The following is a 27,538-nucleotide window of genomic DNA, read 5'->3' as shown; positions in this document are numbered from 1 at the left end:
CAGGAGGGAGAGGTGGCGGTGGTGCCTCTCTGCAGCCCAGCTGATCCACACACTGACCTGCTCTCTTTGGGATTCCTGCTTGTTTGCCTGACAGTGAGGTCCTACCTTTGGCACGATGCCCAGCTGTAATTACACGCATGGGGTTTTCATTTAGGGGGTTCCTTGGGAGTAGGGTGCCTTGCCAGCTACACATGTAACAGTGGCCTCTCTAGATTGGGGATCTGCCTGGGTTTCCTGGACGCAGATTCAGGTGGACAGTTCCAGAGACGGGATGGAAGGCAGACAGGAGGGTCTGGGTTGCTCTCCTGGCCTATGGCCAGTTTGCCCTCGTGGTGGGACTGAGTGCGTGGGTGTGTGCATGTGTGTGCCACGTGAGTGGAATCACTCAGAGTTCAGTAAACAGAACCCACAACTTCTGCCCAATGCCTAGGGCTTCCTCTTTGGTCCATCAATGAAAAGTTTCTTTCTGAGAACTTTCCACATTCCCTTGTGCTCACTGTTCATTCCTGTTTCCTCAGCCTTGGCAGCTGCGGTGACTTGTCCAGCTGGGGACCAGGTTTCACTTTTCCTGATGCTTTTCACTGGGGTCTCTTCATCAGCCCTGATTCTAGAAGCCTGCAGCTCTGCTCACTGGGCTCCTCGAGATATTTAAGTCTGGGGTTGCAGGCATCCATTGCATGTCAGGAATCGACTTCCCTCCTGTGCATCATGATATTAGTTATGTACCATCCTTGGAAGAATTGGTCACTCAAAAAATGATCTCCAGAGCAGGTGGAGAACTGCTCTTCGGAGTCACTGTGGGCTTGGCCATGCCCCATTTGCACCCCTTATCTCCAAGGTTCTCACAGCAGCTGCTGGGGCCCCTCAGAGCCTCCTGTGGCATTCGCTGGGAAATAAGGGCTTGATATCTTCAAACCCTAAGGGATGTTTCTGATTGCTTTCTGAGTTTTCAGTGGTTTCAACAGCCATGTTACCGCAGTCATCTGGAGTAAATCCAGCTAGCTTTGCAAATAATTTCCTGAAACAAACAAACCAGGAGACGTCTCAACAGCCTAGGGCACTTGTGAGGGCCCACTTACATTTCCTAAGGTGCACCGTCCTCTCCCAAGATGCCCTCAGTGCCCCTGCGCTGGCGAACAAATGCAGACCTCGTCCCCTTCCTCTGTGATTTGAAAAGTGCAGAATCTCATGCAATTCTAACAAACTTATTGGCGTTTTGAAATGCATTTCTTACCTCTCAACATGTTTGTAGTTTTTTTTTTAGTTTACCACTGCCTGTATGGCGAATTTGGTTCAGTTCATTTCAATTTAAGGATTCATCTGGTGTCCATGATGTGTGAACTTGCTTATTTTCGTGGTTGGCAAGATTCACTTTTGCTTCATTTTGAGACACACCACTGAGCTGCACAAGAGCAAAATCATGCACCTGTGATAGTTAGCAGTGTCCCCACGGTCAGCCCATGTATGCACATAATCCCTCTTTCAGCTACTCACTCATTATGGGTCCTCATCCTTTGCTGAGTAGTCATGTTAACATGACTTTTCTGCTTTCATTTGTGGTCTCCTAGAAGACAGAAAAGATATATGCTCAAATCCAAGTGTTGTGGGAAAGTTAGATAGGGACAAGAATGGGAAGAGGAAACCTTGTTGTTTGCCAGTAAGATAGCCGATATGGCCAGTTCCCTGAGGACTAGGCATGCACAGCCACAGGAAATACAGACAGACAGGGAGATCCGCCCCCATGTAGGGCACCATTAAGTTGGACCAATGAGTTCCCACCAGCTAAGGTACCAATCAACAGAGACTGGCGGGACTCAACCAATGACCAAACCACATGAATCCAGCTGGGAGGACTTAACCCTCTGGGAATGTAACTGTCGGTGCTCTTGAGCCACCCTGATTCTTGAGCCTGCTCCATCCTCTCTGGAGTGTACTTTCTCTTCTTATTGAATAAAACTGCCCTTTGCTTTTCACCTCTGGTGTGTCTCATCCAATTCTTTGTTCAAGACACCAAGAACCCGGATTTAGCTGGTGAAACCTGCAGTTTCCCACAACATCTTGGTTCCCTGATTGGGCAACCTGCAGTTTTCCCATAACACAAGCAGTGCACACCTCCACTTCACCTGCAAACACATCAACAAGCTGATTTGCACACTCTGGAACTTGCAGGAGGTTCTGTGAGACAGAACACACACATCTTTTCCTGTACATGAGGGATGCAGCTCAGCTGTAGGCTGCACGAAGTGGAACTACCTGGTGACAGGTGAAAGTGTAACAGATTTTTAGTCTAAAGCAGAGGTTCCCAAACCTGACTCCACATCAGAAATACAGGAGGAGTGTGTTAAAAAAAAAAAAACAACATAAAAACAGACTAGTGGAATCAGAATCCCTAGGGGCAAAGCCTGGAAGCCCGTATCCTTTAACAATCGCCTCAGGATATTATGCAGCAATCTGTCCATTGACACAACTAGGAGATCTTTGGTTAAAAGTTAAAAATATTTGGCTAAAGAGAAGTCGTCAAGCCAGAGCAAGTGAGCAAGTGAGCAAGAAGTTCTGAGTGGGAGGTAAAAGGCTGAAAGGTGGGAAGGAGTTTTTCCTTTGGGAACATGATGAAGGAGGTAGACAGTGTCCTTCATGGTTCAGTCACCTCTGCTGGAAAACAGGTGGCCCTCAATGTGTTCGCAGATGCAGAGACCTCTCCTTCCTCACTACTCCAGGGCTGGTCCAGGACCAATGGCATCACAGCATGTGGGAGCTTGTTTAAAATGCTGAATTTCAGGCCCCACCCCAGACCTGCTAAATCAGAATTTTCCTTTTAACAAGATTCCCAGGTGGTTCAGTACACACTGAGCAGTGCTGGTCCAGGGCGCACTTCGAGAAATGGAAAGCAAACCCAATTCTGTTTCCTCCTTTGAAGACCCCTACAATGCAGGGAATTCCCCTCAATGCAGGGAATTCATCACTTTAAAAACATGAAGTAATTTACAAGTCCATGTTTTGGTGAAGAACAATGAAGGGAAAACATCCATCCAAATGCTTGCACTCGTGAGTAGGCTTGACTGGTTTTAACTGGGTAATTGATGGTAATGATAAGTAACACATGGGTAATGCTTACCGTGCCCCCAGTGACAGCATTGGGTGACAGTAGTACTAGCTAATACATGCAGAATCTTCACCATGGGCCAAACACAGTTCTCAGCATTTTATTAATTAATTATTTAGTCCTTATAACAGCCATAGTGCTATCATGAGTTAAATGAGTATAAATGAGTTCTATCAATGAGAAAAATGAAGTACAGAGGTTTCACGTAACTTGTGCAGGTCGTGCTACTAGTACGAGCCACGTGAATCTGAGATCTTAACCATGTGACTTGTAAATATATTATGCTTTTTGTGATTTCAGTGAATATAGGTTACTTAGGGTGAAAGCAGAACATTAAAGCAGCAACTGAACAGAACACACATGCACACACACGCACACACACACGCTTACATCCACACACACGTACAAACACACGTGAGTCATGAATGCCTCGATATTTTAAACACATATGAGTGTCTGAATACCAGTTACTGTTGCAAATCATCTCCAGAAACACAAGGTTCTCCTGAGCTTTCCTTTGGTCTGGTGAAAGATTCCACCACTCTCAGGTTATCCTCATGTGAGAGTAGAGTGTATGAATTGAAGACAGTGTCTCTGGGTTTCTCATTGATTTAGTGAAGGGAGAGTCCTTGAGGCCTTCCTGGGATATGTGGTGGTGATGGGCATTCATAACAAATCCCCTCCAACATTCCTGTCTCCCTAAGCAATTCTTTCCTCTACGTCATGCAGGAAAGGTCCGCCATCTCAGCTGATTGACAGCTGGCCACATTGAATCCAAGTTTCAGCTAGTGACTAAACAGACTGTTCAAGTCAGTTCCAGCTACTCAAGCCAACATGTTAAAAACAGAATTTCTGGTTTGTGCACCTATTTCTGTAAAAGCAGCCTCATCCAATATTATATTCTGCCTTCCTTGGCTTAACACTCTGGAATCCATCATTACACCTGTCCCCCAGGTTTATACTGATGTACATTAGCAACATCTTGCAACTCCCTGTTCTCCCATATCACACTTGGAACTTATCCTGCTGGGAAGTGCTGATCTGATTCTAGTCATGGGTTTAGAGACAGCAAAGCTTGTGGGAGCAGATCTTGAAGAGATCAGCATTTCCTTTCAAGGCAACTGCCTCAGCTGGGTTGATTACAGGTCTTCATGGTCTTTGGGTGGAACTAGTCTGATCTCAGCGGGCTATCAGAGAAGATATCAGGAAGATTTGGGGATTCAATTTTCTGAATACCCCTGGAAGTCCCTATTCGAAGTCTTAGGTTCCACTTCTTTCCAATCATGGCCCTAAATTTCACATAAGAGACTTGATGAGTGTATGACTTTAACTTACAATTCTATAGACCACACATTTAAATGTGGGGCCTTTCCTGCAGTTATAAAAAGTAAGCGATTATGTTAGGGCCGCTGTAGGAGCACTCTAGTTCTCTGTCTTGAATGGAGCTGAGAGTTTAATGGCCTGGGCTTGTTTTCTCTTTCAAGGGCATTCAAAAGCAGCCATCCTACCTCATGGTCCTTCTAGAGTCATCATTGCTACCTTAAAGGCCAAACATAGGAGCCTTCTGTGTTTTCTAAAGCCTTGCTTTCAATAACTATTTTATCCTAAGAAACCACAGATGACATTTAATTAATTGTGGTGCATGCCATAGACACCAGCCTCCTGTTTTCTGTTGGCAAGGAGGCCAGTACCTCATTTAAGATTAGAGATAAGCAAACCCATGTCAGAATCCCACGAAGGAAGTTTGTTTCCTCCCTGGTACCACATACTATACCATCCTGAAAGCAGAAACCATGCTGGATCCCTAGAAGTGAGATCGCTATGTGAAAGGTAGGAAACTGCTAAAATTCTTCGTTCATAAATATCATTTTTCTCAGGAAAGGTTTCCCAAAAGACATGAGTGAGAGTGCCTGCCTTAGAACACCTTGACCAGTATTGAGTATCACTTAAAAAATCATTTCTAATATGATTGGTGAAAAGTGGAGGCTTATTTTGCTTTAAAATAAATAAGGTGAAGTATGTTTCATATGCTGATTGGTTATTCATTTTTTTCCCTTGGCAGATTGCCTGCTTTCTTTTCAGATCTTCTTCAGTAAGGATAGGCTAAGTTATGCTGCAGTAATACATAATACCCACAAATGTCTGTGGTTTAGAAGCACAAAATTGAAGTCCCCATTCATGCTGTATGTCCGTTGTGAGTCAGCTGGGTTTTCCCTCTGTGTTTTCCTCATTCAGGAATCCTGGTAGAAATAGGCTCCTGCCTGCCTGCCTCTGCTTCAGTAATAGCTACAGTGAGGGAAAGAGGCCGCATGAATCACACAGAGATTCTTGAAGTTTTTGTCACTTTCCCTCACATTTCATTCGCTAACCTAACGCAAGTCACATGGCCATGCCTAATGTCTGGGGGTGTTGGGAAGTACAATCCATCTACATGCCCAGAAGGGAGTGAACTGGAAATATTTGGTGAACAACACAAATGATGACTTAAGTGTTTTAGGCTTTTTCTTTTTTATTAGAATGTCACATTTATTGCAGAATTTTTGTCTCAGGAAAAATTCTTAGAAATACTGTTAATAGGAGCAGAAACAAAATTATTTCAGGAGATTTTACCCACTGCTTTCAGATTGATCAAGTAGACAAAACTAAGTAACAGAATTTGGACAACATTGAACATGTGTGTATGAGAGTGTGTGTGTGTGTGTGTGTAATATAAATTTTGTATTCTTAGAGAATAGCCTTCTTTTTAAGCGATTATGGAACATTAACAAAACCATGGCTATGTGTTAGGCATGAAGATGACCTAATTAATTCCAAAGAACAAATATTGTAGGCATTTTCATAGACTGCAGTGCAGTAAACCAGAAATCAATAACAAAAGTTTGGATAAGACTCCCACCCACTTGGAAATTTGAAAATTAAAAACCAAAAACCTTTTAAATTAATGAACACATTCAAGTGCTGTTTCTTTGAAAAAGAAGAGCAATAAATTGACAAAGATAGCATATTAAATTAAGAGTTACCACTAAAATAAACTAACTTGAAAAATAAATATGGGATATCTTTCAAAAGAATACCTGATACAATTTTATCTTAATGTATTTGAATATCTACATAAAATGGAGATTTTTCAGGAAAAAATATAAATTATTGAAATTGGATTAAACTGAAGTATAAGATTCTGAAGTAATCAGAAGTTTCTATCAGCCTATCAGCAAAATACAGCACATAGACATGTTTTATTTGGCTCATATGCCATTTTATAAAGCAGAAAATCTCACATTAAAAATCTGTATCTCTTTCTTCTCTTAAAATATTGGAGAATTTGGGAAGACTAGACAGGCATTCCTTCCTTGTAATGATTTGGTGGAGTTGAGTAGCTCTCGCCTCCAGGCAGGGCTTGTGCCACAATCCCCACCACTCTTTATTGTCTTATTCCTGCCTCCTCCCCTTTGATGGACTGGCTTGGTCTCTGTAGGCTTTGGATTTTGTGGCCCTAGTCTACATGGACCAGCAACAAGGGACTCCTTTACTGTGTTTCCATTCTTCCTTTCCCTTAATTGTAGGTGTTTTTGTGTTTGCTTTGTTTTTGTTTTGCTTATTTGTAGTTATTTCTAGTTACTTCAATAGATTATTTATTTTGTTTTAATTATTCATTTTTAAATAATTAAGGCAACTAGAGTAAGGAAGTTGCTGCTGAGAAGAGCTTTAATACTATCTCCCAAATTTTGGTAGTTTTAATTGTTTCATTGTTTTCTTTACAATATTTTATTGTATTTTTTATCCTTTCTGCTGCTCCACAAATTTTATGGGAAAGTATTTTATAATTTACGAGTCACTGGAGTTTTAAAATTTCTAGCTTACATTTTAATCTCCTATTTTGATTGCATTATGGAAAATAAGTACAACCTGTTATTGACTAGGATTTTCTTTGTAACCCAGAATAAGACAAACGTTTATGAAGGTATTGTCTCTATGGTATAAGACTTCTGTATATGCATAAAAGTTATCTTCCCATTACCTTTCTCCCCTGTACCTCTATTTTGGTTATTTTGTCCAAGATAATTTACTGGGATGTGTTGAAGTCTCCCACTACTGTTATGTTGCTTCCTGGGTTTACTTGGAATGGTTTTGATTTTAATTTTCAGTGCTCTGTCTGCCTTCATAGTGGGTTTTACCTTTTATCAGTGTAAATGTTCTTTAAATGCTTTTGAGTTGCCTTTGACTTCTGTTGATTTTTGCCACACAACGTTTTTGCTTCTGTTTGCATAATATTTACTATTATATGCAGTGGTCACTGGAGCCGATCACAATTATTTAGTTTCTTCTTCTGGGAACATGGTGTACTACATCCTATTCTTTTCTGTGATTTTGTTAGAGGTGAAACTTATACAATATATGCCATTGCATTTTAATTTTTAATAATTCTGAGAGCCTTTTTATTGGTAAGCTTAGCCTATTTATATTTATTTTAGAACATTTAGGTTGAGTCTTAATTCTGTCATTTTGTTTTATGCTGGTTATCAAATGTAATTAACAATTAAGTTTTTCTTTTTCGACTACAGTGTTGTTTTTGTTTTTAATATTATCCCCTAAGGTGTTTGGAAGTTAGATATCTTACTTTAACTCTCTCTAATAACGGCCATAAAGTTTTTCTGAACTTATCTCTAACAGCTAACACTAGTTATAAATTAAAATAAAAACTTTTTACAGAATATGAGAAATTAAATATTTCCCATTTTCTTTTTCTATTTTTTGTTAATTTTAATATAGGGTTGTTGTAAATAAGCTCCTCTCCTTTTTGTATTTTACAACTTTTGTGATTTTTCAGTCTTGAAGATATTATTAGTTTTATAACCATGTTTGAAATACTTATTTTACCTGTACATTTGACTGTGTTTAGTACTTATACCCAGCAATACTTAATTCATTTTCTGCTTCTTATTTTTAATTAATATACATTTATTCTGGCATAAACTTTACAAAAGTTTTTTTTTCCTCCCCTCAGGAAGTTTACCTTAATCATTAATATTCTTAATATTGTAAATCTAAGACTATCTTTCTCTCACCACTTACACATCAACAACAACTTGATCAGATGTGAAAACCTTGGGTTCTAAACTTTTTCTTCTAAAGGTTTATGATTGCTACTCCATTATTTTGGGGTTTTAGTATTTGAAATTTGTGATACCTACTTTTCATTCCTTGTGATCTAATTTTTCTAAGAATGTAATCATTATCTAGGAAGTTTGAGGATCTCGCCAGTCTGTATTCTTCTTTGTGTTGTCAAAGTTGTGGTGGTGGTTGGAATATAATTCACTCTCAATTTCTAGGCAGTTTCCTTCCTAGAAAATATTCATTGGACCCTTTTTGTTTTCTGATTTTGCTCCACGTATTTCAGTCCCCCTTTCTGTCCCTACGTGCAGGTTAGATCCTGGGCTGTGGCCTCCACGTTTGTCCCCATAGCTGTCCTTTCTACATCTTTTTCCTCAGTCTTCTGTTTCTCTAGTGTATAGTTTCCACTTCACTGCTTTGAGGTTTTCCACATGCTTTCTCATCTCTATGCAAGTCAGTCTTGTCACTTTTCTGATTTGGAGGATGTCCCATTTTCTGTGTTGCTGAGAACATGCACCCAATGCTTTTCAAGCATCCTTTGGTAGATCTGTTTTGGAGACGGGCAGCTTCTGAGTCCTCAGACAATTGGTGGTGGCTTTTGAGCTGTAATATCTGTTCACAGGTCTCTTGGTTTTCCTAGTAGAGACAGATCCAGCTTAGCTCGTGCAGAATGAAGGTCAGGTAAGACCAGGCTCTAGCAAAGATAGACACAGGACATCAGTCAAGTCCTCTTCCAGTCCAAGCAAAGAATTGGGTGGCCAGAGGCAATTACAAGCAGGTGATTATTCAGCAACTTAGGAGCATTGAAGAGAAAGCTGAGTAGTTCCACTGCACATGGGATCCATGCACAAAAGGTGCCCTGAAATTTCTGGCTCTGTGCCATGTGTGGTCCTTCTTATTTTTCATTTTTGCCTTGATGGTAATTTCAGGCACTCTTTTGTTTTTGACTTTAATGGAAATGTCCCCAGAGTTTGGGTTTAAACTTGCAAATGGCGTTGATTGCTGTTTGAGATGGATATTTATTACGGACAGGATCATATCCTTGTAGTAGACTGAATTATGTCCCCCCCAAAACTGAATTGTATTCCCCAAGTTTTATGTATTATAAACTTAACCCCCACTGTGACTGTTAAGAGGGGGGTAAATCCTATCATGGTAATTGAAAGGTAGAGCCTTGAAGAGGTGATTGGATTGTAGGACAGTGCTCTAGTAAATGGATTAGTAATAGTGGTCAGGGATGTGGTTCTGAGGCCTTTAAAAAGAGAGTGAATGAGGAGGTTACTCTCTCTGCTTCCACCATCTTGCAGGGTGAGACCCCTGGGTCACTGTTGCCACCACCAGATGGGCTTTGGACTTCCCAGTCTCAGAAACTATAAGCAATAAATTTCCTTTTCTTTATAAATCACCCAGTTTCAAGTATTTTGTTATAAGCAACAGAAACAAACTAATAATACAATCCTATTGCTGGTTTACCTTTTTTTCTTTTACATCAATAATGACTTTTGAGTAACTTTTTGGCATGTATTCAGATAATCATGTGGTTTTTATTATTTTACTTTTGATGATATGCATTACTTAATTGGATTTACTAAAATTAAAAAACTTACTGTTCAGGGATGATTCCTCCTTAGTCAAGATGAGATTCTTTTTTGATTTCCTGTTGTGTTTGAGTAGTCATTGTTTTATTTATTTTTTTATTTAGGTTTTTGCAAATATATCTGTAAAAATAATTGCTCCATTGTCTTTTCTTTCCATTTGCAGGTTTTTAGTACCAGGGTTATACTGGATGTCTAGGGTATAAGGAACTCTTTTACTCTTTTATCTTTAACAATATTTAGTTTATACCATATTTACTAATCTATTCAAGTGATCCTGTACTTTAGTGGATTTGATTATCTGTTTGATCCAGAAATCACCCAGTGTTTTTGGATTTGAAATGTATTAACATAAATGTATATTCTTTGTTCTTTTATGTTTTAATGTATTTAATTCTGCAAATATATAATTTTTATGATTTCTAATTTTATATATTTTTTCTTAATTTGATTTGCAGATAATTTTCCTTATAAAATATATTTTTACTCAGAGAATTATATTACTATCTTGATTATCAGTTGTATTGGTTCTGTTTTTGGAGGGAGGATTTACATTGTGGATTTTAATTCTGCTATTAGTATCTTAGTTTTGTTGTATTTTTTCTTATTTTCTCCAGCTTTCTTTTCACCTTAGCCTGCACCACCTGATTTTTATTTTTTTAATTGAGACATAATTCACATACTATAAAATGTACAGTTCTTGAGTGTTCAGTTTGCTGCATTCTGGCAATTATATTACAGCAGTGTAACTCATATTCCAATATAAAATATAGAACATTTCTATTACACAAGATCATTCTATGACAAATGATTTTTCGTACTCTGTGGCTCACATATTTATTTCATAATAGTGTCATTTGATTAGCAGACACATTAAACTTTTATTAAATTCAATTTATCACTTTTTTCTTTCACATTCAGGGCTTTTTGGTCCCTGTCTAAAAAAATTTTGTTGCCTGTATCAGTGCTACAAAAATATTTTGCTGTGTTTTATTCTAGAAGATTTATGGCTCTAGCTTTTACATGTAGGTCTGTGATCTATGTGAAATTAGTTTTTGTATATGGAGTTTGATAGAAGTTGAGGTTTAGTTTGCCCTCAAATTTTCAGTTATCCTAAGCACAATTTGTCAAAAAGGAATTTCTTTCTTCATTAATTGACTTAGAATCTTGACTGGACATTGGCCATAAATGTGAGAGTCTATTTCTCGATTCTCTGTTCTATTCTTCTGACCTATTTGCTCTATTTCGTAATTTACACTATACTGTCTTGATTATAACAGTTTTATGTGAAGTCCTAAAATCAGGCAGTGGAGGTCCTGAAACTTCGATCATCTTTTCAAAATAGTTACAATTATTCCAGAGTTTTTGCATTTCCACACAGATTTAAAAATCAGCTTATAAATTCCATTAACAAAACTATCTGGAGTTTGGATTCCAATTGCATTAAGTCTGTAGATAAACTTTAATAGAATGGAAATACTAACAATAGTAAGTCTTCCAATCCATAAAAGGCTGTGTCCCCTGTTTCTTTAGGTCTTATTGAACTTCTCTCAACAATGTTTTTGTATTTATTTTTACTGCAGATTACTTGCACATCTTTCATTATACTTACTCCTAGAGAACTGATGATTTTTGATGTCATTGTATCTTGCATTGTTTTAAATTTCACGTTCAGATTGTTTGCTACTAGGACGTAGAAATATAATTCCTTTTTAAGTTACTTTTGTATTCTGTTATCTTGCTAGTTCTAGTAGTGTTTAATAGCTTACACAGAGTTTTCTACATACCCAAAGATGTTGTTTATAAATAACATTTTTAATTCTTCCTTTCTAATTTTTGAGTCTTTTATATTTCTTTTCTTGTCTTATTGTACCAGCTTGGATTAATTGAAGTGATAAAAGGCAATATGTTTTTTTCCTTCTTTTTCTTAGAAAAACTCTTTCACCATTTAGTATGAATTTGGTTGTAGGTTTTTTGTTTCCTGGTTTTATCAGATTAAGTTTCCTCTATTCTTAATTGCCAAGATTTTTAAAATCTTGAACAAGTGTTGGATTCTCTCAAATACTTTTTCTGCAGATATCAAAATGATCATATGATTTTTTTCTTATATTCTGCTAATGTGGTGAATTACATTGACATTTGCACATGTCAACCAGCCTTGTATTCCCAGAATATGCTGCACTTAATCATGATAGATTTTCTTTTTCAGATACTGTTGGATTTGATTTGGTAAGACTTTATTAAGGATTTGTGCCTGTATGTTTATGAGGCATATTGGTCTGTAACTTTCTTTTGTAATGTCCTTGTCAAGTTTTAGTATGGGGTTTATGCTGGCCTCAGAAAATGGGAAGTGTTTTCTTCCTCCTCTATATTTTGAAGGAGTTTATGTAAAATTGGATTTTTCTTCCTTAAATGTTTGTTTAAAGCCATCTGGACCTGGAATTTTCTTTGTTAGAATGATTTTTTTTCCTAGAATTATGTTACAAAGATTTTCAGTCATGCATAAACGTTGAATGAGTTTTCAGTGAACACCCAGGTATGCATCACTTTAATTTTACAATGCTGTGCTTGCTTTATCATGCTATTCATCCCTCTCTGTGGGAATATTTTTGATAATGAAGTACTTTCTTTGCAACCATAGAGCTATTTAGATTTTTAATTTGCTCTTCCATTAGTTTTTGTCATGTTTGTATTTCAAGAAATTTGTTCATTTTAGTAAACTGTCAAACTTATTGACATAATTTTTTAAACTATCCCCTAATTATGCTCTCACTGTCCAGAGGCTATTTCATTTATAATATTATTAATTTCTTTCACTATGTTTTCCTTCATTGGCCTTGTTAGAGGATTTTCAATTTTCTTAATCATTTAAAAAAACTAAATTTGACTTTGATAACTTTCTCTATTGTTTTTATCATATTGATTTATGCTTTTATTTTTAAATTCTTTTCTTCAAGTTAATTGAGTTTAATTTGCTTTTCTTTTTCTAAGTTGTTAAAGTAGAAACTTAGATAATTTATTTTAGACCTTCTCTCTTTTTTAGTGTAAGCATTTAAAGCTTTAAAGCTTTGGTCACATTCCATAAATCTTTTTTTTAAAAGTACAGTATCCTTGAACTTGTTAAGACTAGTGAACAGATATGATGTTGGTGGGGGGAGAAGGGAGAGGGAGAGAGGATAAGGAAGAATTGGTAAAGGGACACGAAAATCAACTACATTGTATATGGATAAATTTAAAAAAATAAAAAACAAAAATAATATAAATTAGAAATATCATAAAAAATAAAAATAAAAAGTATGGTAAATTTCATTACATGTTCAGAGACGTGGGCCTAGTTTGAAGAGAGAAAAGGAGCTAGATAGACTAACATTGATTCAGGACCTCCTTCATGTGGTAGGGAAGGAAGCATGCATGTACCCATTTTACAGACAAGGAAAGTAAGAGTCAGATCAGTTCGTGCCTTGGCCAAGAAGCCACAGTAAATAATAGGGCTGGGACATCAACTCCAGCCTTCTCACTCCGGTGCTCACAGGCTTCACACTCTGCCCTGCTGCTGTCCAGAAAAGACATGTCCTGGAATGTACTATAACACAATGACAATGACAGCAATTATTTGTCTGCAGAGTATTTTAAACTTTGCCTCTCTTCTCTCATCTGTTCTGACAGCACTGTTAGGATCCTGTTAGGATCAGTGTGGGTGTGTGTGCGGCTGCAGAGGTGGAACGTGCAGAGAAAGGAGACTGCACCTGCTTTTCTAGGCTGTGTATAGGACACCACGTTCTCTCTTCCAGATGCTCAAGGTGTTTCTCACTCCATAAATCTTGATATGTTGTTGATCAGTTTGAAATATTTTCTAATTTCAGACCTGTGTTTTTCTCTTTTTTTCTTTCCGTGACTCATAGGCTGGTGAGAAATACCGTGTTTAGTTTCTACATAATAGGATATTCTCTAAATATCTTACTTGTCATCATTCAATATCACCTAGATTTTTTATTGTTATCATTGCCATGAGGAAACATACCCTTTATGAATTCCATCCTTTGTAATTTACTGAGTCTTGTTTTGTAGCCCCAGCTACCTTGGTTCCCCTTATGCACTTGAAAAGAATGTGTATTTTGCATTATTTTGTGTAATATTTTATAAATGTCAATTAAATTAGGTCAAACTGATTGATGGTGTTGTTCAGACATTCTACATCTTTTTTTTTTTTTGCTTACTATACTTTTTTAATTTTTTAAAAATTTTATTTTGTCAATATACAATGTGGTTGATTATTGTGGCCCATTACCAAAACCTCCCTCCCTCCCACCTCTCCCCACTCCCTCCCAACAATGTCCTTTCTGTTTGCTTGTCGCATCAACTTCAAGGAATTGTAATTGTTGTGTCTTCTTCCCCCCCCCCCCGGGTTGTTTGTGTGTTTATTTATTTATTTATTTTTAGCTCCCACAAATAAGTGAGAACACGTGATATTTCTCTTTCTGTGCCTGACTCGTTTCACTTAATATAATTCTCTCTAGGTCCATCCATGTCGTTGCAAATGGCAGTGTTTCATTCTTTTTTTTTATAGCAGAGTAGTATTCCATTGTATAGATGTACCACATTAAAAATACCGAACGCTTCACGAATTTGCATGTCATCCTTGTGCAGGGGCCAAGCTAATCTTCTCTGTATTGTTCCAGTTTTAGTATATGTGCTGCCAAAGCAAGCATGACATTCTACATCTTCATTGAATTTTTTTCCTTCTTCTATCAATTACTGTCAGGAGGTATTAAATTCTCCAACTATGTGGGTTTGTCTCTTTCTCCCTTTAGTTTTGCAATTTTTTGTTGTATGAATTTTGATGATCTGTTATTAGGTACATACATATTTACTATTGTTTTAACCAATTGATACTTTCATGATTATGAAATGTCTCATCTCTGATGACACTCTTTGTTGTGAAGTCTGCTTCATGTGATATAAACACAGTTACACCAGCTGTATTGCTTAGTGTGTGCATTATTTACTTATTTAACTGTTTTACTTTCAACTTGTTACTGTCTTGATCCTTAAGGTCTGCTTATTGTAAGCTGCATATAGTTGGGTCTTTCCTTTTAGACTGATCCAGTCAGCCCATCTTTTTAAAAATAGTGTTCATTTACAATTTATGAAATTATTGATAGCATTGCATTTAAGTGTGATTTTGATACACGTTTTCTATTAGAACCATCTACTCTGTGTTCTTCTCTTTCTCCTTTCCTGCTGTCTTTTGGGTACAATGAGTGTGTTTGAGTGTTCTATTCTGTCCCTGCTGTTGCCTCATTTGCTGTATTGCTTTGTGTGTGTACTTACTGGTTGCTCTAGAGATTGCAATATGCATCTTGAACTTATCACATTTTTTCTTATGCTACTTCATGAACAATATTAAGAATCTTACCACAAACAATCTTAAGACTCTTACAACATATAAATGTCAATATATAAATATGTGTTGTCATGTTTTTTCTTCTCCATATACTATAAACCCTACAATTTAATGTTATTATTTTTGCCTTAAACAGTTGATAGTACTTTACAGTAATTTAGAAATACACATATATATTTATTGTTATTTATTATATGATAACAAAAATAAGACTTTTGATTTTATCATCATTATATGTTTTCTGGTGCTCTGTAATCCTTCCTTCATATCTGGGCTTGCATCTGGTTTCATTTCCCTTCAACCTCAAGGTCTCCTTTAAGCATTTCTTTTACTGCTTTTCTACTGGAGAGGAATACTCTGAGCTTTTTGCTGACAGAAATTGTCTTTTTTTCTTTTTCTTTTTAAAATCGTGATCAAATATACATAGTAGAACTTGCAATTTTAACCATTTTTAAGTGCACAATTTAGTGGCATGAATGACATTTACAGTGTTGAGCAACCATCACCACTATCTAGTTCCAAAACTTTTTCATCACCCCAAACAGAAACCCTGTAACCATTAAGCAATGCCTCCCATTCACCATTCTCCTGGGAACTTCTAATCTCAATCTATGATTTTTGCCTATTCTAGATATTTCACATAAGGGTAATCATACAATATCTATCCTTTTGTAGGTAGTATTTCACTTAGCATAATGTTTTCAAGGTTAATCCATGTTGTAGCATGTTCCTTTTTATGGTCGAGTAATATTTCATTGTATGAACACACCACGTTTTGTGTGTCCACTCATCTGCTGATGGACACTTGGGGTGTTTCCGCCTTTTGGCTATCGTGAATAATTCTGGAATGAACATTGGTGTACAAGTGTCTCTTTGAAGAAAATTTTATTATTTTGCCTTTGTTCTTGAAGGATATACAAAGATGGAAGATTCTAGGTTATTTTTTTGGGGGGTGGGGGAGCAGCTGGCCAGGACAAGAATCGAACTTAGGACCTTGGTGTTACCAGCACCACACTCTAACTCACTGAGCTAACCAGCCAGCCCTCCTTGGGTACTTTAAAGATATTGTTTTATCTTCTGGCCTCCACTGTTTCTGATGAGACATCCGCAAATATCGTGAATGTTGCTACTTTTTGTTATGTGCTGTGTCTTTCCCACTGGCTGTTTTTAAGATTTTTTCCTTGTTTTTGGCAGTTTGTGCTGTGCCTAGGAATGGTTTTCTTTGCATTCATTATATGGGACGTGTGTCAAACTTCTCGGAGGTGTTGATTGAGTTCTTTCACTGATTTTGAAAAGTCTTCAGCCATCACCTTTTCAAATATTCCTTCTCATTCCCTCTCTCCTCCTCTTCTGGCCCTCTAATTACACACTTGTTAGACCATTTAATATTGTCTCCGAGATCTTAAATGCTATATTTGGCGGTTTTTTCTTCCCACTCCCTTTACTTTTTTTGTGTTTCAATGGATACTCTTTATTCACTGGTCCTTTTGCTTGCTATATTCTGTCTGCTTTTAAGTTCATCTAATGAGATCTTTATTTCTATATTGTATTTTTTATTAATAGCATTTTCATTTGTTTCTTTTTTATAATTTCTAGATCCCTGTTAAATCCCCCTGTTTGTTCACATCTTCTATCCTTACCACTGGTTCCTTTAATATATTTATCATAAGTATTTTAAAGTCTGACGATGACAACATCTGGGCCATCTCTTAAGTCTGCTTCTGTAGAATTTTCTCTTGACTGTCAGTCACACATTTTTGCTTCTTCTCATAATTTTTGATTGAATGCCAGATACAGTGTGGAAAAAAAAAACCCTTTAAGACTAAAATAAACAAAATTTAGCCATGAAGATTGGCAGGACCCTGCTGCCAGGCACTAGTGTTAAGATTTTGCTCAATTAAATGTGTAGTTGAGCTGGAGGGGGGCTCTGTGACAGATTGAGTTGGATTTGGTTCACAGTGACTTCAGTGATTCTGAGTGTGGTGTCAGGACTTTGGATTCACCAAGGCCTGGGATGAGAGCACTGACAAGACCCTGCAGATCTCTTTATGTTTCATAGCTGAGCCGTGCAGCTTTCTGAACCGTGCAAGCATTCTGGTAACTGGGAAGTTGTCTTTGCTGTCTGGTTCCACCATGGTTTTCTGGGTTTTCAGGAGCTCCTGCTTTGTTCTGTACCTGTTTCTAGTCGTTGAAGAGCAGGTGCAGACACTCCATGAAGCCTCAGCCATGGAGGGCCTTGGGGTTCCTCTCAGCATTCCTGCCCTATCCTGCCTTCACCCCACTGACCACGCAAGCTTGCCAGGAGCCATGGGCTTGACTCATGGTGGGTACAGAGTGCTCATCACTGGGGCTTCTTGGGATGTGAATCAGTCACACCAGCTCATGTGCAGTTGTTGAAAGTTTGTTAAAAGTTAGGCCGACTCCTCCTTAACCCCACATCTACTATGGATGAAAACAGATGGGAGTCCCTTCTGTCCTGGGAAGAGCTCATCACTTTCTGGAATTTGGTTCATTTAGGTTTCTTTGATTCCTTTGCTCTCTGGTGGATTAAAAAAAAAAAGAAAGCAATGATTTTTGTGGCATATCCCACTTGTTCTAAATGTTATAGTGAAAGGACAGTCTCTCTTCACTTTCAGCATCCCAACCATCGTTGAAATTCCCCTAGTTTCTTTTGGCTTTTATTTCGGGGCCCATGTTTTTTAGGAGTTTCTGAGAACATAAGGTAAATTCTTTCTAAACATTTCTTGTGGTTTCTGCAGTAAATTCTGTGTCAAGAGCGTGCTGTTCCTGAAGACTGTTCTGTCCATAGCAAGATCTTCTCATACTCCCTACCCACATGACACCACCATGCCACAAATTGGCCCTTGAATGAGGACTGAATGACCACCTGCCCTGGTCCTTGGCCAGAAGAGAGGATATGTGAATTGTCCTTGCTCACACCAACATGTTCTCAGATCTGCTGAGAACAGCCCTCGTCTCATCCCTGGACGAGCCAGACGCATTCAGGGTGGTTCGCTGGTGTGAGTGGGCATCTTTCCCTTTCCTGCTACCCCTTCCCAGTTCTCCGTCCAAATCAGAGCAAACAAGGTTCAGGGAACCCCCTGCCTGTGCAAGTGTGGGAACCCACACCTCCCAGCATGCCTCGTTCACAGGAGCCTCCTCACCCTCTCCTCATGTCTTTCCTGGCGTCAGATACCCCAGGGCAGAGTAACCAGTGATTCTCATTCTATGCACACGATCTACACCCCACACTCCACAAATGTTTACTGAACACCTTCTATGTGCTGTGTGCTACGCTGGGTACCAGCAGAGATCTGCAGATGAAATGAACGAAAGAAATCCCTGCCTGTGTGGGGCTTATATTCCAGTGGGAAAACACCCATGTTACCTATCTTAACTCATTTGATCCTTGTAGTCACACTATGAGAAGGTTCTTTTATTGTTCTCATTTTCTAGATGAAAACATGGAAGCACAGAGAAATTAAGTAAATTGCCCAGGGTCTCCCAACATTATATGGAAACGATGCCTGCAGGAACGGAATTTGTTTGCAGTTCAGGGGGCGCTGTTTCCTTTCCAGTCCTTGTCCCCACTGGGCCCCCTTCTCAGTCCACCTCCAGGACAGTGCAGTTTTGCTTGACAGTCTGTGAGTCTGGGCTCTCTGGTTTTCGCCTGTCCTCGGTATTAGTTGCTGTTGTCAGTTTCTGTCTGTCTGTGAATTTTCATGGCAGTTTTATCAGAAATCAGGGAGGAGAAGTCAGATGCTGCTAGTCTGCTGCCAGGACAGCATGGGAGTCTCTTAGGCCTTACTTAAGACTCAGACTACCCAAGGGGCCAAAATTTGGGCTTGTTGCTTGTGATGTAAATGTTTGCTGCAGTTTTCCCTGAGGGACACAGGGTGCAGGTGGCCCATTCCCTGTGTTTTTGTCTAATCCCAGTTCTCTTTCCAGGGTAGCTGCAGAGGATAAACCACTTTATGAAGATACCACCAAAAATAATTGTTTCTTGTGATTATGAAAACAAACATTCAACCAAAATTTTACTAAACATATGTTTCTCCAACACCCCGCCCCTCATTTCTCCAAGCCTTGGAAAGGGCAAGCATTTAAACAACTGGCAAATGATGAATAGATTCTCCCCTCATTTACATACCTATTCATTAGTGAGGATTGCCATGGCAACTGTACCTTCCAGACACAGACCTGTGGGCCCAGCACAACTTCGTTTTGGAAACTGTCTAGAAGCTTTGTGCTACCTTCTCAGCGCTGGAGAGGTGAGGAGAATTTTAGGGGCAGGAGCCTAGAGGATTCCAGTAGTCTGTAAGTGACAATTACCAGGTACTGGACAGAGAGGGAAAGCAGCTTCCTGGAAAATAGTCTGCAAAACTATGGCTCTGGTTTCCTACGTGGTAGCAAGATGGACACATGCAATCACAGTGGGTATGATCTCATTTGACCCCTGTCATTTGTCCCCTTGGACACATGTCCATCTATGTGAGATCTGGGTGTGAAAACAAACACAAACCCCTACAGATCTTGTCCAGGGAAGGGAAGACTCCTTTTGGGCAAAAGTTGGGTTGGGAATAGGGAGCAAGTGACAAAGAGAGAGGACTGGAGACTCAGAGGTCTGTTATTAGCTTGTCCCTGTCCCTGTCTGGTCCAGGATCCTGGCCCAATCCAGTAACCTTCTTGAGGCATCTATGACCCAATCTGGAAATGGCTCCAGCTCCACAAATGAGAACTTTCCGAGGGAGAGCAAATAGTCTCGGAGGGCAGCTGCCCTGTGCTGTGTCCCTGGTAATCCTGAGAAGCGAGCAGCAGCAGACAGACACAGCTCAGAACGGGTGTCTCTGCTCCGTGCAGGCCCCGAGCTGCCGCAGGGTTGCATTCTGAGACTGAGGTCACCAGCCACCTCAGGCTTTGCTCCCTGAAGGTGTTCGCTGAGCTTGCTCATATATTAGACTAGAACAAGGCCTGGCATCTTGTAGGTGCTCAATAAGTACTTACAGGAGGAATGACTGTGCCTTCTTGTCTCCCCGCCTTTCCTCCTGACACCCCACACTGGGACATCACTGCTCTTGGCCGTAAGGGCCCATGCCCTGTGCTCCAGGAGCATGTCTGCACTCTGATCCCTGAGCACTGCACCTTCTCACGTTTGTTCTCTCACCCAGATGTCTCTGTCTGCTGACATCCCACCTCCCACGGCCTGAGGTCTTCAGGGATAGGGCAGGAGGGCTTTGAATAATGGCTGATTAAAACCATCCCACAGAAGGAGCAAACGTGACAGTGAGACTCTCCTAATGTCCCAGAGAGTCTGAATAAATCAGTGCAGGGATGGAGCTGGGCAGGCCAGGGAAGGGCTGGGGCAGGCCTCCTGCAAGGAGGGGCGAAGCTTTCCAGCCAGCATGGGGCTGGAGGGGAGCATGAGTTCCTCCGGTGCTCGCTGAGTACTTTGTCTGTGGCCAACACCCTTCCAGGGGGGCTGCCTCCTGTAAGGCACAGGCCTCCAGGTAGACAGAGAATAACAATCAAATAGTAAACCTCCAGCATTCTCTGAAGATCAGGACACGGCCTCACCTGTGCTGAACTGTGAGATGTTCCAGTGCTTGCTGTTATCTTCCAGCAGCTTGCTCGCTTCCTGCCTGTGATGGTTGATTCTATATGTCCACTTGCCTGGGCCCCAGGATGCCTAGATGTTTGATCAAACACTATTCTAGGTGTTATCGCGAGGGTGTTTGTGGATGAGATGAACACTGAAATAGGTAAACTGAGTAAAGAAGATGGTCCTCCCCAATGTGGGTGGGCCTCATCCAATCAGTTGAAGTCCTGACTAGAACAAAAAGACTGACCCTCCCGCGAATAAGGGGAACTTCTGCCTGACTGCTCGAGCTGGGAAATCTATCTATCTATCTACAGACAGAGAGAGAGGATATGTTTATATACTGTACATAATGAGGATGCTTCCAAAATTCCATGGGAAGGTTTATATTATGTTTCAGTTCTATTTTTCCACAAACTTTTTGAAGCACCCCCTACATAGCGTTTTGGTTTTGTTTCGTGTCTCTGAAGAAGCCCGACTAACTCAGCACTGTGACCTCAACCTGGAGCACCTCTTTCTTGTCTCTGTGAGTCTGCGTCTGAAGCTGCTTCCTTCTTCACAAAGCCTTCTTGAATCCTTTCCGACGTGGCTGGAAGTAATGCCTCCTTTCTTCATTTCCGTAGCATTTAATGGATCACTGTGTCCCATCTGTCTATTGATAGATCTATCTCATGAGGCCATCCCCTTCCTCCAGGTGCGATCTGCTCCAGTTTACATTTGGCCCATAGCACAGCGCCCCACACGTGGCAGACGTTCTGTAAATACCTATGGATGCATGGCGTAAAGGAACATTCACGAACGTGGCAAATAGGTTGTCAGTGCACCAAATCTGATGTGAGGTTTCCAGAAGAATGGGAAGCTTTACGAATCCATTTTGGCAGAGGAGAACTGGCCAAAGAGTGGCATTGAGACCCAAAGGGCCTTGCCCCTGTGACTGAGCCCTGACTCTCCCGAGACCCAGTGTGGCCTGTGTCTTCTCTCTGGAAACATTTTTGCTCATGAGTCCAAGTGTGACATTTTCCTTCTCTGAACCCATCGCATTACCTTTTTATGTCTCCTCTGGTTCACCTTCTCAACTAACCCACCAGAGCCTGGTCTGGACGGTCTCATCCAGAAAACTGATGTGGTAGTTGTGCTCATGTTTTATGCCCCTGTGGGGTGGTCAGTTTCTTCGAGACCAGGAACCTGGCATATTGACATTTGATTCTCCTCAGTTTCCAAGTGACCCCTTGCACACAGTAGGTGCTTAACAAATATTTGTTGAAAGAGGGACTAAATGTAACCCTAATTTCACTTCTTATCCTCACAGAAAACATTTTTATGATTCCCTTCCCCCAAACTCTAGGGTAATGTTTAACATCCACACGTGTGGTTGGAATAGAAAGTTCTTGAAGCCATAGGAAAGTAGAAAGAAAACAGGACTTATCAGATACCCTCCCTCTAGTTTTCTGTTCTGTTTTTTCGATTTTTTATTGTGATAAAATACACCTACCATAAATTTACCATCTTAACCATTTTTAAGTGTCTAGTTTAGTGATTACGTGAATTTGTATTGTTTTCAGTGTTTAAGTGAATTTGTATTGTTTTGTACCACTCATCTCTTTATCTTTATCAAAACTCTTTATCTTACAAAACTGAAACTTGGTACCCATGAAACAACAACTCCCTGTTTCACCTCACCCAGCCCTGGTGACCACCGTTCTACTTCCTTTCTCTATGGTTTTGGACAACTCTAAGTACCCCGTACAAATGGAATTATACAGTATCTATATTTTTGTGGCTGGCTTATTTTGCTTAGTATCGTGACCTTGAGGTTCAACCATGTTGTGTCATATCTCAGAATTTTCTTCTTTTTTTAGACTGACTGCTAAGGAGAGACCTACTTCTGTCATTTTCCTGTTTGTTTTCTTTATGCCTTATAGTTTTTTGTTTCTCATTTCATGTGTTACTATCTTCTTTAGTGTTTAGTTGATTTTTTATGGTGAAACATTTAAATTCCTTTCTCATTTCCTTTTTGTGTATATTTTGTATTTTTTTGCTTTATAGTTACCATGGGGATTACATTTAACATACTAGAGTTATACTCTAATGTGGACTTATACCAGCTTAATTCCAGTAACATATAAAAATGCTGCTCCTTTGCATCTCTGTTCCTACTCCTTTCAGTTGTTGATGTCGCAAAATTATATCTTTATATATTATGTGGCCAAAACCATAAACTAATATTTTTTTTAAATGCATTAGTTTCTTAAATTATGTAGAAAACAAAATGCAGAGTTACAAATCAATGTTGTGACAATACCAGCTTCTCTAATTGCCCATGTGTTTACTTCTACTAAGATCTTTATTTCACACAGCCTCAAGTTACTCTTTAGTGTCCTTTCATTTCAACCTGACAGACTCCAGGTTATTGCATTTCTTCCAGGACAAGTCTAGTGATAATTAACTTCCACAGCTTTTGTTGATTTAGGAAATGTCTTAACTTCTCCCTCACCCTTGAAGGTCAGTTGTGTTGGATATTGGGTTCTTGGTTGACAGGCTTTTTCCTTTTAGCACTTTGAACGTGTTATCCCACTGCCTTCTGGCCTTCAAAGTTTCTGATGAGAAATCTGATAATCTTTGAGGATCACTTGTATGTGATGAGTCACTTATATCTTGCTGCCTTCAAGATTCTCCCTTTTTCTTTTGTCTTTGGACAATATGATTGTAATGTGTCTTGGTGTGGGTCTCTTTGAGTTCATCCTACCCGCTGTCCATTGAGATTCTTGGATGTCTATATTAACATCTGTCATCAAATTTGTGGACTTCTTACCTGTTATTTCTTCAAATATTATCTCTGTTCCTTTCTTCCTTCTCTTTCTCTTCTCCTTCTGGGATTTCCGCAGTGTGTATTTTGGCCTCATTGATGATACCCACAGATGCCTCAGACACTGTTTACTTTTCTCCAATCTTTTTTCTTTCTGTTCTGGAGACTTGGTAATTTCCTTTATCCTATCTTCAAGGTTGCTGATTCTTTCTTCTGTTGGCCCAAATCTTCTTTTAAACCCTTCTAGTGAGTTGGTACTTCCATTTTTTCATACATTGTTTTTTTGACTTTTTTTTAAATGTTTTCCTTTAGTATTTTGAGAATGTTTAAGATAGTTGTTTTAAAACGCTTGTCTGTTAGGTCCATCATCAGATAGTTTTCAGGGACAGTTTCTGTTGATTTATTGTTTTTCCTTTGAATGGGCCATACTTTCCTGTTTCTTTGTATGCCTTGTGATTTACTGTTAGAAAACTGGACATTTGAATCTAATAATGTGGTACCTCTGGAATCAAAGTTTGCTGCTTTTTGTTGTTGTTTTTGCTTGTTTCCTTTTTATTGTTGCAGACTGTCTCTATGCCAGTGATAAGTCTGATGTGTCAACTTAAGGTTTTATTGGTTTTGTCCTGAGCCTGCACCTTTTCATGGGTATGCAGGTCACTTTCTAATTTCTCCTGTATGTGTGGTTGCTTTTGAATTTCCTAGTCTTTAATGTCAGACTTCCAAAAGGAAAAAAAAAGAAATGAAAGGAGGGAAGATGGTGTTGGCCCATTAAATCCCCTGGAAGTCACTTCAGCTAGAGGGGGAAGGGCTTGCAACAACAGGTGGAGGTGTACCAACAATGGCCACTTGGCTCTTCGCACCTCTGTGATTGGAAGCATCAATCAAGGATCAGAGCCACTGTATTTGGAAGACAGGGCATTTTTTGTCCAACCTGGTTTCTGCAATCTGCATGCAAGCTGTTCCAGGAGCAGGTGCACAGGTGCCTGCCATGGGGTTGGTAGTAGGGAATAATTGCTACTGTGCTAAGAAATGAAGTTGACTGAACTTAACTGCAATTTATTATCCAAGCCTTTCCCTGGAAGTTGCAAGCCTTCAGTAGCCTGGAATTCCAAAATAACTATATCAGATAGATTCTGCCAGTGTAATTATTGTCTAGTGGAGAGATAGATTCCTAGTGCTCCCTACTCTGCCATCTTTTCCATCTACTTTTTTTCTGACCTTCTGGGTGAGCTCAATCAGCTCTTCACATTGGAAGCTCCTCTGATTTATCTCATCACAGGCTTCATGGACCAAACCTCTAATAGGACTTAAGATACTGAGTCACGGGCAGGGAAGGAGGCCTTACAAAAACACACTACAAAGTTTGGTCCATTCAAACTGAAGTTGCACAAGCTAACATGGACAAGATTAACATTTATAATATTGTAACTGTAGAGCGTTGATCTAGGATTATTTATCAATTTTGGAAATTGATGCCCTGTGGTATCTTTGGTTGTGAATGAGAAGTTTTGGATACAAAAAAAGGACCTACTTCCTGGAGCCAGGATAACTTCAGGGAACTCTTACCCCTTAAAGAGGAAAGGAGTAGGAGGAACCAATACAGAAGTGATGACAGGTTTTCTCTAAATTTGGGGAGAGTAAAAGATGAGAATTTAATAACTGTCCTGCACTCCTTCCGGTGTTTTACCTTCCTCTGCCCTCTTCCTTCCACATCTGTTGTGGTCATTGACTGACCAAGCTGAGCTCGACAGAGATGCTGTTTCCCCAGTAGGAAAGCAGTTAGAAAACTTCAGGTGGAAGGGAGGAGAAAATAGGACCGATCAGGGTTAGGTGGAGTTGCCTGGAGCCTATCAGGCACTGGGACTCTCCTCTGTGCCCCACAGAGTTTGCGGCAGATGTGGTGTTCATGGGAAGGGAAGCTCCTGATGGGGTTCTGTACGTCTTCAAGAGGCCGCAGTTGGTGGCCGCTTTTGCTCTCATTGTGCCATTTATGTGGCACCTTACTTTATGTGTGCTGAGTGCAGCCACATATGCACGAGCCGTGGAATCCTCGGTTCTCAGCATGCACGGAAACTGGGTGGGGACGGGTAAGGGAAGCTGAAAATGGCCCCCCAAAACATCAGGTTCTAGCCCTTGGAACTTGTAAATGTTACTTTATTTTGAGAAAGAGTCTTTGCAAATGTGATTAAGTTTTGGGGGGGATTATCCTGGATTATCGTGGTGGGCCCTCTGTGCAATCACACGTATCCTTGTAAGAGGGAGGCACAGCGAGATGTGACACTTAGAGAGGAGGCCACGTGCAGATGGAGGCAGACACTGGACTGATGCAGCCGCAAACCCAGGAACACCACAGATACCAAAGGCAGAAGAGTCAGGGATGGAGTCTTCCTAGAGCCTCTGGAGGGGGGGGGGGGTGATCTTGATTTCAGTCCGGTGATATGATTCCAGATTTCTGGGGCCTCCAGAACGGTGGGAAAATTAGTTTTTGTTGTTGTTGTTTTTAAGCCACCAAGTACGTGATAATTTGTTAGAGCTGCCTCAGGAAATGAATACCAGGTGTCACTTATCATAGCTTCCCACCCAAGCCAGTGTCCTGCCAGAGTGGCCCCTGAGAGATATCTGCCTGAGCAGCCTCTGCTTGGACCCACCACCTCCTAGACAGCCCCCTCTGCAGTCAGAGCTCCGACAGTCACAGTGGCTGTCAAGGAGTCCATAAGTCAATCCAGAGGTTCCCAGCCACTCCTCGGTGTCACCTGCCCCCTCTCTGTGCGTTGACATCTGCTGTTCTGGTTGACTAGCCAAATTGTCCTTGATGGGCAAGTGGTTTTTCTTGGCCTCAGAAATGGCTCTGAACTCTACTGCAACCCAGAATCATCTACGTCTGCTTCTGAGAGTTTTCAGGATGCCTATTTCCTCCTGATTTTCCACAGTCATCAATCAATACAATAAACATGACGATACAAATAGCGTTATTTTGTATCTGCATTACGGTTTAACCTTTCTGGAGGTTTTTTACCCTCTTGTGTGATAGCTGAATAAGTCTTATTAGTCCAACATAAAAATATGGAAAGTGAGGCAGGATAAGAGGAGGAAGAATGATTGGCCCAGGTCAACCAGCCACTGCTAGAATCTAGGATCCCTTCTGCTTCCACCATTGCGACCCAGAGTGCTGGATGTGCAGGCAAGTGGGGTGGCAATCCACTGGGGTCTGGGAAGAAAATTCTAAAAGTTCCTCATTTCTGTTATTAGTCTAAAATTAAGAAAAAAATTGAGCTTGGCTAACTTTCAACAAATAAGTAAATAGCACATGACAGGACTTATGAATAAGTGAATGTTGTGTGTACTTTAAAATCTTCTACCGATGGAGCTAATGCTTTCTAAAAAGTAGAGAGTGCGGTTCTCCCCACCATTGTCCCTTTTAGCCAGGACTGATGATTTGAGGTTTAATTCAGGATGACATTTATGCATGAAGATGTGGACACAAATTGGTTGGTGACAATGAAATTACTGAATTAGTCTAGTTTAACTCATTGCCTAGCAGGGGAGCCAGACACATAAATAATGACTAATATACAAAGTATACAGAAGCAGAGACGGATAGAGGGATTAACTTTTGAAAAATCAAAATACTCCACGAAACTTGTGAAGTGGCTGGAGTCAGCCGACTCTCCCTGCCCCTGGCTCCTGGTTTGCATCTGCCACTTGGTGCAGACCTCAGGTGACCTGAGGCCGGCCCTGCTGGACCAGGGCAGGGCTCGTGCACCAGCATGTGCTGCCAGGTGCATGACAGAGGCACCAGCAGCCCACGTGCATGCCTCCCTAGCAAAGCAATTTATTGTAACGTATTGCCTAATTCCCCTATACCTTTTTTTCTTGTGTGTGTGTGTATGCCTGATACAGTTTTTTATTTTTCTCTACAAAA

At 40.0% G+C, this 27,538-nt stretch overlaps 1 protein-coding gene and 1 non-coding gene across 2 annotated transcripts in view; one reads left to right on the top strand and one right to left on the bottom strand.

Moving 5' to 3' along the window:
* The window catches only part of CALN1 (calneuron 1), a 469,391-nt gene that overhangs the window by 241,788 nt on the left and 200,065 nt on the right, over positions 1-27,538 (top strand). The window lies entirely within an intron of this gene.
* On the bottom strand, positions 14,413-14,515 carry LOC134374168 (U6 spliceosomal RNA). Its single transcript, XR_010023043.1, has one exon. It is a non-coding gene; the product is annotated as a U6 spliceosomal RNA (small nuclear RNA).

The sequence above is a fragment of the Cynocephalus volans genome, chromosome 3 (assembly GCF_027409185.1).
Source record: "Cynocephalus volans isolate mCynVol1 chromosome 3, mCynVol1.pri, whole genome shotgun sequence".
Lineage (NCBI taxonomy): Eukaryota > Metazoa > Chordata > Mammalia > Dermoptera > Cynocephalidae > Cynocephalus > Cynocephalus volans.
Note: the sequence above shows the minus strand (reverse complement) of the source record. Positions and strands in the feature narration are given on the sequence as shown.